This window comes from Heterodontus francisci, chromosome 25 (assembly GCF_036365525.1).
Source record: "Heterodontus francisci isolate sHetFra1 chromosome 25, sHetFra1.hap1, whole genome shotgun sequence".
Classification (NCBI taxonomy): Eukaryota; Metazoa; Chordata; class Chondrichthyes; order Heterodontiformes; family Heterodontidae; genus Heterodontus; species Heterodontus francisci.
In genome coordinates, this window is record NC_090395.1 from 64,979,595 (window position 1) to 64,993,907 (window position 14,313).

Genomic DNA, 14,313 nt, shown 5'->3' on the forward strand with positions numbered 1-14,313 from the left:
ATAGAAAAGAAACACAGGGTTGGAGATTTTACATAATTGGGTTTTGTGACATCTTTCGAATCTGTTCCACTGAAATTGCGATTTTCTATGTTTGAAATTCAGTCAGATCATAATAGGCCACCTTGTTTTCTGATTGCATTGCTATTTATTACATGTTTTAAGCAAGCTATAAAATATTTGGTATGTATTTGGGTTTTGCTGGGGCATTCTGTTACATAATATAGTATGCCCAAAGCCTATGCTATGCATGCAGTAGAACGTATAACAATCTTGAGGTTAGTTTTTGTAACTGGGATGTGAGGATAGAGGTTTTCTTTTCCTGTCTATCAATGTTTGTTGCAGCTAGACTGTATGTTTTTTTGCAGTTATACCAACTTTTTTGGTGTCCCATTTAACGGAGAAACCTTCTACTTGACAATCATACCAGAAATGTTGGGGAACACGGGGTTTAGTGAGAGAGAGAAACTGAAGGAAATCAGTATTAGTAGAGAAAGGGTGTTGGGGAAATTGATGGGATTGAAGGCCGATAAATCCCCAGGGCCTGATGGTATGCATCCCAGAGTACTTAAGGAAGTGGCCCTAGAAATAGTGAATGCATTGGTGGTCATCTTCCAAGATTCTATAGACTCTGGAACAGTTCCTACAGATTGGAGGGTAGCTAATGTAACCCCACTATTTAAAAAGGGAGCTAAAGAGAAAGCAGGGAATTATAAACCAGTCAGCCTGACGTTGGTAGTGGGGAAAATTCTAGAGTCCGTTATCAAAGATTTTATAGCAGAGCACTTAGAGAACAGTGGTAGAATCGGGCAGAGTCAGCATGGATTTACAGAAGGGAAATCATGCTTGACAAAACTACTAGAATTCTTCGAGGATGTAACCAGTAGAGTTGATGAGAGGGAGCCAGTGGATGTGATTTATTTGGACTTACAGAAGGCTTTTGACAAAGTCCGACATGAGAGATTAGCATGTAAAATTAAAGCGCATGGGATTGGGGGTAGTGTATTGTGATGGATAGAAAATTGGTTGGCAGACAGTAAACAAAGAGTAGAGATAAATGGGTCTTTTTCTGAATGGCAGGCAGTGAGTAGTTTAGTTTAGAGATACAGCACTGAAACAGGCCCTTCGGCCCACCGATTCTGTGCCGACCATCAACCACCCATTTATACTAATCCTACACTAATCCCATATTCCTACCAAACATCCCCACCTGTCCCTATATTTCCCTACCACCTACCTATACTAGTGGCAATTTATAATGGCCAATTTACCTACCAACCTGCAAGTCTTTTGGCTGTGGGAGGAAACCGGAGCACCCGGAGAAAACCCACGCAGACACAGGGAGAACTTGCAAACTCCACACAGGCAGTACCCAGAATTGAACCCGGGTCGCTGGAGCTGTGAGGCTGCAGTGCTAACCACTGCGCCACTGTGCCGCCCCAAGTGGGGTACCGCAGGGATCGGTGCTAGGACCTCAGCTATTCACAATATATATGAATGATTTTGATGAGGGAACCCGATGTCATATTTCCAAATTTGCAGATGACGCAAAACTGGGTGAGAGGGTGAGTTGTGAGGAGGATGCAGAGAGGCTTCAGGGTAATTTGGACAAGTTGAGTGAGTGGGCTAATGCATGGCAGATGCAATATAATGTGGATAAATGTGAGGTTATCCACTTTGGTAGCAAAAACAGGAAGGCAGACTATTATCTGAACGGTTGTAAACTGAGAGAGGGGAATATGCAGCGAGATCTGGGTGTTCTCGTACACCAGTCGCTGAAGGTAAGCATGCAGGTGCAACAGGCAGTGAAAAAGGCAAATGGTATGTTGGCCTTCATAGCGAGAGGATTCGAGTACAGGAGCAGGGATGTCTTGCTGCAATTATACAGGGCCTTGGTGAGACCACACCTGGAATATTGTGTGCAGTTTTCGTCTCCTTATCTGAGGAAGGATGTTCTTGCTATAGAGGGAGTGCAGCGAAGGTTTACCAGACTGATTCCTGGGATGGCGGGTCTGACGTACGTGGAGAGATTGAGTTGGTTAGGCTTATATTCGCTGGAGTTCAGAAGAGTGAGGGGGGATCTCATAGAAACCTATAAAATTCGAACAGGACTTGACAGGATAGATACAGGAAGGATGTTCCCGATGGTGGGGGAGTCCAGAACCAGGGGTCATAGTCTAAGGATACAGGGTAAACCTTTCAGGACTGAGATGAGGAGAAATTTCTTCACCCAGAGAGTGGTGAGCCTGCGGAATTCCCTACCACAGAAAGCAGTTGAGGTCAAAACATTGAATGTTTTCAAGAAGGAATTAGATATAGCTCTTGGGGCGAAAGGGAACAAAGGGTATGGCGCGAAAGCGGGAACAGGTTAATGAGTTGGTTGATCAGCCATGATCATAATGAATGACAGAATAGGCTCGAAGGGCCGAATGGCCTACTCCTGCTCCTATTTTCTATGTTTCTATGAAAAGCGCAATATTCTGAAGTCACTCAGAACAGCCATGGGTACAAGTTGATCATTACATTTTCAACATTTCAACTTGCCTAAGGAATTTATTAAACAATAGACAACATTCAAATTACTAACGTCCACATGATAGCTTTATATTTTCATGTTTAAGTATGAAAGTTACTATGATGTTGGGAACTCAAATATTGTTAAGCCTTTAAATTTAATTTTTTACCTATTGACAATTGGTTCCTACAAGTAAATATGTTTTGATAAAAATAATTTCTTTGCAGCCAAGCTGTATGGAGCATTGCTAATTTATTGTGACTCTGATATTAGCTGCGAAATGACATTTTTAGGTGCAAACACAGCAATATAAGAATGTCAACAACTAAAATAAAGGGAAAAATGAGACCTACTTTTAACAGTTGGCTCTCAGTTTAATTTGGATGTCTGAAGGAATTATTATTTTCCAATGGAGTATTATTTGTACTTTGGACACCATTTGAAAACGTATAGTGTTGTTATATTTTAACAATGTCACTTTAAAATTTTCATTCGCTTGGTATGCCCCTCGCATCCAGCCTTGGGCTATAATCTTCCCTGCTCTCCAACAGTTCTGGTATTTTTATGATTTGTTAATTTCATCCCTGAAATTAGTGGTCTGACACTGGAAGTTTAGAATCGTTATTATGGACTTGAAATAGTCACACTGAGATTGCAGTTTATATTTAAGATTGACTGTTGCACTTCTGCATTGCTAAACGATGATTCGCTGTAAGTAGTTATAAGCCATAAGTTATGGGCGAAGTGCTAAACAAATGATGATGAAAGGTTGAAATTGTAGTCAGGATCTCGGCAGTCTGAGCAGATTGCTGGTGAGATTGGAGTAATGTTTCAAAACTGCTCGTTTTGTATCAGGGGCTGTTTTCCTTGATGTGGAAAATATTAGATCAAATGGAACAGGTGTCTGTCATTAACTGAATCTGCTTTCAGGCTCAGTACGATTCTTCTAATTTTAAAACCCAACCTCCTTATGGGTAATGTATCATGAATAAATACAGTGCCACTGAATACTGTATTTATTGTATACTGTATCAGGAGATCTTAAAATAAATGGAGAGGTAATTGTTTCAAGATTTCCCATCCTTGAGGTAATTTGTCATCCAGGCTAGCAGGGCAACATGACCTATTTCTATTTAAAGTGACCAGTTGTAATCTCAAATTGCTGGATTGTATTTTCTGCATACTTTTCTGGTTTGAAATATTATCAGTACTGACTGACCTTGTAGCTTGCTAACGCACATAAATTGTCTGGATTGGCAGAACAATCCCACCTTCAAAAGAAATTGATTTGTCTGGGGTAGGTTAAGCTGTTAAACCATGGAGTGGCATTGTTTCCAGGTGCAATGGAATTCTGGTAGTCCCTGCGTGAGAAAGTTAATGGAAATGAAGAATGTGGGAAGAGCTAGTCGCAAATTGATTATGATGCTTGATAAATAGGAGGAAGCTTGTCAGTGAAACTCAACTGTCCATCACTTTCCTTTCAGACAAGCAGCGGTGACAAATTATCCAAAGGTAACAGTGGCTCACTAGATGAGGTACATAATAACTTAGGAAAATTATATCAGTAGTATTTTCATAAATTAATTTCAGATCATTTGAAGTCTCAATTCCGCAAATACTTCAGTTCCTGATTGTCAACCTTGATGCGAAGGGAGAGAATCATCACTGGGATGCTCATGTACACCTCAAAGTAGTCAGTTCCTGATGCACTGATGGAGACCCAGAAGTAGGTGCAGCGAGATCAATAAAGGAGGTGGGGGAAATAATTTTTAAAAATAAGGGCCTTGAAATTATGCCAAGATACTAATGTACAAGCAATTAAAAGTATTTGAAGTAGGGCAGATGTTAACCCATCTTTACTAAGTTAAGAAAATATTCTATGATGTGTCTGCAATTTTAAATTTTATTCCAAGGGAGAGACTGAAAGCCAGTTGCAGGTTGGGAACTGATGGGTAGCACTGCATTCTTCTAGGCTGGTATTGGATGTAAAGAAATTCTTCAGCCTTGTTGGGCTCGCTGAGTTTGACCCTGGTCTTTGCTGAGTTACCCGATCTTAGCACAAACAGTGGCAGTGGGAAAGTTATAATTGACTTTGGCATCCCCCAAGCTGGGGAATACCAGGCACAGGTCCAGGTTATGCCCTAATAATTAGCCATAGATCCTTGCTGGAGTTGCGCATGTGAGAATGCTGAATGAGAACAGGGTCAGATTCTGCTGTAAGTCTCCTATGATAATTTAGAGTATAGATTTTCACAAACTCTTTTCAGATTCACCATGGAAAGCATCTACGTCAGTGGTGTGTCAGAGGAATATTATCATTCCTCTGGCATGCCACTGAATATTATCTGCAGGGAGGCAGTGGTGTACTGGTAATGTCACTAGACTAGTTTGTGGAATTTGAATTCAATTAATAAATCTGTAATTAAAAAAGCTAGTCTCGTGGTGATCATGAAACCATTGTCGATTGTTGTAAAAACCTATATGGTTCACTATTGTCCTTTAGGGAAGGAAATCTGCCGTCCTTACCTGGTCTGGCTTATATGTGACTCCAGACCCACAGAAATGTGGTTGACTCTTAACTGCCCTCTGAAATGGCCCAGAAATCCACTCAGTTGTATCAAACCACTACAAAGTCTAAGAAAAGGAATGAAACTGGACGGACCACCCGGTATCGACCTAGGCCCCGGAAACGACAAGGGCAACCCAGCCCTGTCGACTCTGCAAAGTCCTCCTCACTAACATCTGGGGGGTTGTGCCAAAATTGGGAGAGTTGTCCCACAGACTAGTCAAGTAACAGCCTGACATAATCATACTCATGGAATCCGACTTTGCAGACAATGTCCCAAACGTGACCATCACTATCCCTGGGTGTGGCGGCGGTGGCGGCACAATGGTATATAGTTGGGAGGGAGTTACCCTGGAAGTACTCAACATTGATTCTGGACCCCATGAACTCTCATGGCATCAGGTCAAACATGAGCAAGGAAACCTCCTGCTGATTACCACCCACTGTCGCCCCTCGGCGGATGAATCAGTGCTTCTCCATGTTGAACACCAATTGGAAGAAGCACTGAGGGTAGCAAGGGCACAAAATGTTCTTTGGGTGGGGTCTTCAATGTCCATCACCAAGAGTGGCCTAGTAGCACCACTACTGACAGAGCTGGCCGGGTCCTAAAGGACATAGCTGCTAGACTGGGTCTGCGGCAGGTGGTGAGGGAACCAACAAGAAGGAAAAAACCTACTTGACCTCGTCCTCGCCAATCTACCTGTCACAGATTCATCTGTCCATGACAATATTGGTAGGAGTGGCCACCGCACAGTCCTTGCAGAGACAAAGTCCCATCCTTGCACTGAGGGTACCCACCATCGTGTTGTGTGGCACTACCACTGTACTAAATGGGATAGATTTCAAACTGATCTAGCAACTCAAAACTGGGCATCCATGAGGCACTGTGGTCCATCAGCAGCGACAGAATTGTATTCAACTACAATCTGTAACCTCATGGCTCGGCATATTCCCCACTCTACCATTACCATCAGGCCGTGGGACCAACCTTGGTTCAATGAAAAGTGCAGGAGGGCATGCCAGGAGCAGCACCAGGCATACCTAAAAATGGGGTGTCAGCCTGGTGAAGCTACAAGACAGGACTACTTGCATGCCAAACAGTGGAAGCAGCATGCAGTAGACAGGGTCATGCGATCCCACAACCAACGGATCAGATCTAAGCTCTGCAGTCCTGCCACATCTAGTCATGAATGGTGGTGGACAGATAAACAACTGACAGGTGGAGGAGGCTCCACAAATATCCCCATCCTCAATGATGGGGGAGCCCAGCACATCAGTGCAGAAGACGAGGCTGAAGCATTTACATCCATCTTCAGCCAGAAGTGCCAAGTTGATGATCCATCTCGGCCTCCTCCTGAAGTCTGCAGCATCACAGATGCCAGTCTTCAGCCAATCCGATTCACTCCACGTGATATCAAATAATGGCTGAAGGCACTGGATATTGCAAAAGCTGTGGGCCCTGACAACATTCCGGCAATAGTATTGAAGATTTGTGCTCCAGAACTAATCGTGCCCCTAATCAAGCTGTTCCACTACAGTTACAACACTGGCATCTACCTGGCAATGTGGAAAATTGCCCAGGTATGTCCTGTACACAAAAAGCAGGGAAAATTCGACCCAGCCAACTACTGCATTATCAGTCTGCTCCCAATCATCAGCAAAGTGATGGAAGGGGTCGTCAACAGTGCTATCAAGTGCCACTTGCTCAGCAATAACCTGCTCGCTGACGCTGTTTGGGATCCTCCAGGGCCACTCAGCACCTGACCTCATTACAGCTTTGGTCCAAACGTGGAGAGAAGAGCTGAGAGTGACTGCCCTTGACATCAAAGCAGCATTTGACCGAGTATGGCATCAAGGAGCCCTAGCAAAACTGGAGTCAATGGGAATCGGGGAAAACTCTCTGCTGTTTGGAGTTATACCTAGCACAAAGGAAGATGGTTGTGGTTGTTGGAGGTCAATCATCTCAGTCCAAGGACATCGCTGCAGGAGTTCCTCAGGGTAGTGTCCTAGGCCCAACCATCTTCAGCTGCTTCATCAATGACCTTCCCTCCATCGTAAGGTCAGAAGTGGAGATGTTCGCTGATGACTGCACAATGTTCAACACCATTTGTGATTCCTCAGATAGTGAAGCAGCCCGTGTCCATATGCAGCAAGACCTGGACAACATCCAGGCTTGGGCTGATAAGTGGCAATATTTCACACAAAAGTATAACCATGAGGTAAACCACATTATACAATTTGTGCCAGTCGTTTTGTGTTTTTTTTCCCCTCACACACCTCATTGTGTTTGAGTGGTGAATTCTGATCATATCTCTGACTGTGCACTCCATTGGAATAATAATCTCTTGTGATGTGATATATGCGTTAAATGCCTGAAATAAAACGAGAAAATGCTGGTAATACTCAGCAGGTCAGGCATCATCCATGGAGGGAGAGAAAAAGCGAATGTTTCAGGTCGATGACCCTTTGTCAGCACTGGGAAAGGTTAGAAGTAAAACAGGTTTTAATCCAGAACAGTGGGAAGGTCTCAGGTGGAAGGCAGGAGAGATTAAATGACAAAAGGGATGATGGTGCGAGGGAAAAGGAAGTAGTAATGGGATAAGTAAGGAAACAAAAAAATGGGTCTAGAGAAGGTGTAAGTGGAGATAGTAGAATTGTCACGAACAGCTGCCATCCAAAAAATTGGAAGCAGCAGTTATGATCTGAAATTGAGTCCATAAATGCTGTAAAGTGCCGAATTGAAAGATGAGGTGCTGTTCCTCGAACTTATATTAAACTTGATTAGAAAAATGAAGGAAGCCAAGGTCAGATAGGTCAGAGTGGGACTTAAAAGGACAGGCGACCAAAAGCTTGGGGTCACAGTTGAGGACTGATTTGGAGGTGTACCGCAGTGCGGTTACCCAGTCTGCTTCCTGGTGTATTTAAACTTTTATTCTTTCATGGGATGTGGGTGTCGCTGGCTAGGTCAGCATTTATTGCCCATCCCTAATTGCCCTTGCTAAGGTGGTGGTGAGCTGCCTTCTTGAACAGCTGCAGTCCACGGGAGGTAGGTACACCCACAGTACTGTTAGGAAGGGAGTTCCAGGATTTTGACCCAGCGACAGTGAAGGAACAGCGATATAGTTCCAAGACAGGTGGTGATGTTCCCATGCATTTGCTGCCCTTGTCCTTCTAGTTGGTAGAGGTCACGGGTTTGGAAGGTGCTATCTAAGGAGCCTTGGTGCATTGCTGCAGTGCATCTTGTAGATGGTACACACTGCTGCCACTGTGCGTCAGTTGTGGAAGGAGTGAATGTTTGTGGATAGGGTGCCAATCAAGCGGGCTGCTTTGTCCTGGATGGTGTCAAGCTTCTTGAGTGTTGTTGGAGCTGCAGCCATCCAGGCAAGTGGAGAGTATTCCATCACACTCCTGACTTGTGCTTTGTAGATGGTGGACAGGCTTTGGGGAGTCAGGTGGTACGTTACTTGCCGCAGGATTCCTAGCTTCTGACCTCTTGTAGCCACGGTATTTATATGGCTGCTCCAGTTCAGTTTCTGGTCAATGGTAGCCACTAGGATGTTGATAGTAAGGGATTCAGCAATGGTAATGCCATTGAATGTCAAGGGGAGATGGTTAGATTATCTCTTGTTGAAGATGGTCATTGCCTGGCACTTGTGTGGCACGAATGTTACTTGCCACTTATCAGCCCAAGCCTGGATATTGTCCAGGTCTTGCTGCATTTCTGACTTATTCTCTAGACTTAGATGGTAAAAGGTACTGATGGAAGTCACTGTTCTTCCTTGTGGTTTTTGGGGAAAAATTGCTTCGGACAGTTGATGCTTGAAACTTACGGGAATGATGAGTAATGCTTCAGGTGTGTACCCAATCTGATGGCACGGTATAAACCTGTCTTCTCTTTACAGATGGTGACTGACCAATATATATCCAGTATTTTTTGTTGTTTTTAATGTTTGAGGAACCTCAAAAACAAAAAGCACTACGGTTTTGTATATGCAGAATGTTTTGGTAAATCCTGTACGTTGTACAGATTTTTAAATGCCTGCCTAGCTAAACATCAGTTCTCTGTATATGGAAATGCTTGTGACAGTTCCCTGGAGAGTTCCACTATTCAAGCAACTCTACAGCTTTCCCTTTCTATCTGGCTTATTTTTTTTAGGATAAGACTTATATTGGAAGAAGATATATTTTCTTTTCTTTTAGTCACCGTGCACAAATGAGAGGATAACTCCTTCCTTCCCCTCCATTTTCCTGCAAGGGAGGTCGTTGGTCTCTGATTAGCTCAATTTTGCAGGATCGTGGGTATAAATCTATGCTTCATAGTTATATGATTCAGTTATTGGATGCTAATGTGTCCTGCCATTGCACACTGGGCATGTTTATTTTATTAAGTCCTCTATTATATAGTTTGTTTATTTCAATTCGATCTTTGCTTGTGGTCCTACAAGGTTAGGTGACCCCAGCTAATTGTGAAAATTTACTGAGACCTCACAAGCCTAAAACTACATTTTAACACACAAAACAAGGATTTAGTTTTTTTTTCCAATAAAGAACTATTATTTAAAAGGAAAAAGTGTTATAAAGCAAAACATTGGAAATGTCAAATAGTGAGGGAGTGAGGCATTTTGATGCGGAAGACCAGAAGCTAACAGGTTGTCAATTAGGAAAACACATCTATGGCAGATTAACAGCTTGTGATTCCAGTGTTTACCACTCGCTTCTCCTTGCTCTGTGTTTAAATGTACATTGAGACCATGAGCACAGCACCTGCCTTTTCACTGTATTCTGCATCATCCCATTGCATTTTAATTTAGTTTGATTTAATTCGATGTACTCTATTTTTACCTTTCCAATTTTCCTGCTGTAATAGCAAAAATTGAATAAATTCTGTAAGGCTGTCTGAGATGTTAAGGTTGAATTTTATTGGTTCCAATTGGCATTTTTTGTTTTGTTTTACTGGATAAAACAATTTAATAAAATTAATAAAAGTTATTCATATTATGACAATGATTCACTTTTGTCCTGTCACTGGTGGGAGCACTTTCTGCAGGCAAGAGGATGGGTCACCCTATCCTAAGCCCCTGCCATTGCCGCTTTCCAGATGGCCAAATGGTACATGACAATAGTTTGGTGCCGTCGCCCTACCTTTTCTTTTCAACAGAGCAGTTTCTCAACTTGGGGAATTTGGCAGACTTGAAGTTGAGTCATTTTGTATACGTCACACATGAAACCATTTGAAAATCTCCTTGGTAATGGCTTACAGTGATGACTTGGCTGCAATCTGTAGGAAGTGATGTGAAAGCTGGTGAAATATTGCTTGGCAAATGAGGAGCCTTTCTGTACTGAGACCATAGATTACAGAAAACATGAGCTGGAGTCAGCGTATGACTCTGATTTCTTTGCTTGGTGTATGTACTTCACTATGACTAGTCATTTCTGATAAGAATTTTTTTCAGTCAGCAATTTATTCCAAGAGCCTTCTTGCACAAAACTGGCTGTCTTTCAGCAAGTACCTCAGTAGCTTACAACCCTAACATGTCTTGAAACACTACTAATAACAGAAGCCTTTTATTCACATAATGGCCCAGATTTTGATGACAAAATCATAGAATCATACAATGGTTACAACATCGAATGAGGCCATTCGGCCCGTCATGTTTAATGGTGCTCACCATTATTAATTTGTAAATCATCTAGCAACTTGTGGCAAGGAAGAGATATCCTGTGAATTTCAAACTGCCACCCCAAGCTACTGAAGACTTGTGCTTCGTGAAAGCATCAGCTCACCCTCAGTCTCCCTGTGAGTTTCATGAAGTTGCTGCTTTTGCACATTAATTGCCCATTAACTTTGCCATAGAAAGTTTAGGAGTAGTACTTGGAGTAAGTAGCCTTTTTTAAAAACATGACTGTAGCTCAACTCAGCTTCAGGTGCATTGACACTTTGTCTCGATGGCACCAGGATCTCCAACATGTGGTTTTGTGGAAGATTTGCCAGAATCCTGTTAGTAAATATAGCGAGCCAGATCAATAATAAATGGTTACAGCTGCTGAGTTGTGCCACTGCAGTAGGATACTGGCAAATGGTTTGTAGAGAGACAAAGCTAAAAAATCATTTGTGTCTATGTTGTTGGCACACAGTCTTCTTGTCCTCACAGCATCTTTTTCTCACAGTTGCAGCCACATAAGTGCCATTCAAAAAAAGTTGGCTGCAGAGGTGATGAGAATCTTTTTATGTGGTCATGAAGAATAAACTATGCTGGAGAACAAAATGCTTTTAAGTAGATGGGTATGTCTCTCTGGGGAGAGTGAATGGACTCTACTGGGTGAACTGGAATTATATAGGTGTAAATTTTTCAATATCTTGGCTTTAGAGAATGTTCAGTGTGGTGATGCATTTTCAGATACATCAAATACCCAGTATCATACAGCACAGAAAGAAGCTATTCAGGTCTTCGTGTCTGTGCCAGTTCTTTGAAAGAGCTGTCCGATTAGACCTGCTCCCTTGATCTTTCCCCACAGCCCTGCAAATTTTTCCTCTTCAAGTGTTTAACTCATTCCCTTTTAAAAGTTTCTATTCTGCTTCAAGTACTTCAACAAAAAAAAATTCTGTGCTCTATCCATTGGTTGAAACTGAAGTGACACAGGATGCTGTGAATGCAATTTCAGGTCAAAGTCATGACTCGTGGTGATGTTTTCCCTAGTTTTTGTTTTGGTGGTAGGTTCTGGCTCGAGCATCTGAAGGATGTTCATGACCTTACTGCTACCTGATTATCCAGATCTTTTAACTGGCTAAATTGAAGGATATTTTTTCTTTGTGTATATTCGGCTGAAGCTACTGGAACTTGTGCCCTCTGTGTTCTCAGGGTTTTTGGCAATTGTTTTATTCATATTAAAATAATAGATCCCACATCTAGCCATTACAAGGTGTAATCCCGCCCATCTTAATGGTTCAGAATGGCAAACTCCGAATGCCATTCTTCAGGGAGATGGTTAAAATTCTAGTTTGGGGTCTGCCTGGCTGAAATCCAAGCTGCAGCTAGCACTGTATATTCTGAGAAATGAGCCTATGCTATCTCCTCAGCGTATAAAATGCAAAGAGCCTAAGGCTATAAGTGGGAGAAGATTACACACTTTCAAAATGTTAGCATGTGTAATCTTTATCTTTTTATAAAGGTTATTTTATGTAAAAAAAAAGACTGACACAATTGACAACTTCAGTAATGCTCAACAGTAGCAATACTGTCCATTTGCTGTTTCTTTTCAGTGACTGATAGCTTTTGTGTATCACAAGCAACAACTGAAGATCTGTAAGTGTAATATAAAATTAGGTAGACATTTTCAAATTATCAAGTTGCTTGTTTAGTATTTATCCCATCAGTAAGTAATTTTTGTGACCTCTAAGAATTCCTTGAGTCCTTGTGAATCTCAAGAGTTTAAGCTGCTCTTTGATGTTTGTGACAAACATATCAGCATGAATTCCATTGTAGTCTCTTTTAATGCTTTTATTAACCCATAGGGTTAATGAATGTCTTAAAGTAGCACACATTTTCATGTGATTACATTAACGTAATTGGCTGCAAAAATATCACCGACAGCAATTGCAACCCACAAGTGGAATAAAGTCCATGATAAGACAGGTTGTGTATGTTAGCCAGAATGAATGGGCTGGTGAGTCGAATGTTCATTCCATTTTTTATGCTGTTTAGTCAAAATTATGAATATGGAAGAATTATCATGTCTAACAAAATGTATGCAGTTAACCGGGCCAAACAGGTCTTGTTTGGATCTTTGGCCTCTGCTGCTGACTGCTGCTGTCACCACCATTGTTCCTTTGCTGCAATCTATTTCCACATAAATCTGGCTGAAAAGCAACTCTTATCACAATTTTGCCCCTGCTGCCGTACAGGAGATTGGTTACATATTTTGTTGCCTCCATTGAGGAATTAGACGTGGGTCATGTTTTTAAAAATAAATTCCCATGCCTTCCTTTCCTCTTCCCTTGAGAGTGCTAATTTATACTGGATTTAGTTCCATGGGTAGCAGCTGCCTTTTGATAAGTGTAAACCCAGACAGCAATTGTTGGCATGGTGTCAGTGATGGGGCAGGGATCAGGATAGATACTGTTCATCTCCACACATACGCACACACCAGTAGAATTCAGTAGATATAACTCTCTGGTTGCCTTTTTTCTGCTTCACTTTACACAGGGGCAATGAGGCCAGTTTTGGTGCTATTACTATCTCACTGTCCGGGATCCTTTTTTCATATAGTTCCACCTTATTGCATTCATCAACTGATCTTTAAGTAAAGTCTAGATTATGTTTATTTACCAGGTACTGCCTCATTCTGATATCAGAGTGCAGCAAAGCAATTCAGATTCTGTCTGTTTTACTTGAGGTGAAGAATAGGAACAAAGCATTCCAGGGCAAGATAAGATGTCCTTAACATTTATAGGCTGAGACATCACTTCAGCAGAAACTTTAGTCTTATTTGTTTACCTCTGTTAATCATTGGGGCTCATGTTTAATTAAAAATATTTCATTTTGATTACAGTACGATTGACAGACTAGCACATGAATCTTTTTCATTCTTAATGTTAAAAAGAAAGAAAAGCTTGCATTCATAAAGCGCCGTTCGTGACCACTGGATGTCTCAAAGCATTTCACAGCCAATGACATGTAGTCACTGTTGTAATGTAGGAAACAACCAAATTGCACACAGCAAACTCCCACAAATAACATTGTGATAATGACCAGATTATTTGTTTTTGTGATACTGATTGAGTGATAAATATTGGCCAAGGCTCCAGGGATGACTCCCAAGCTGCTCTTTGAAATAGTGCCATGGGATCTTCTGCATCCAACTGAGTGTAGACGGGGCCTTGATTTCACATCTCATCCAAAAAACGACACCTCACACAGTGCAGCACTCCCTCGGTACACCTGAGTAATATTGTACCTGGAGTGTCAGCCTTGATTTTTGTGCATAGGTTCTGGATTGGGATTTGAACCCACAATCTTCTGACTCCGGTGAGAGTGCTACCTACTGAGCATCAAAGTAGCCAAGTTTTACTGCAGCTGTGCAGGGCCTTGGTGAGACCACATCTGGAGTACTGTGTACAGTTTGTTCTCCTTATTTGAAAAAAAGATATAATTGCATTAGAAGCAGTTCACAGAAGGTTCACTTGACTCATTCTGCGGATGGAGGGCTTACCTTATGAAGAAAGATTAAACAGGTT

The 14,313-nt window shown here is 41.9% G+C and overlaps 1 protein-coding gene across 3 annotated transcripts in view; it reads left to right on the top strand.

Annotated features, from left to right (window-relative positions):
• Positions 1-14,313, top strand: part of LOC137383942 (AMP deaminase 2-like) — a 194,206-nt gene that overhangs the window by 94,136 nt on the left and 85,757 nt on the right. The window lies entirely within an intron of this gene.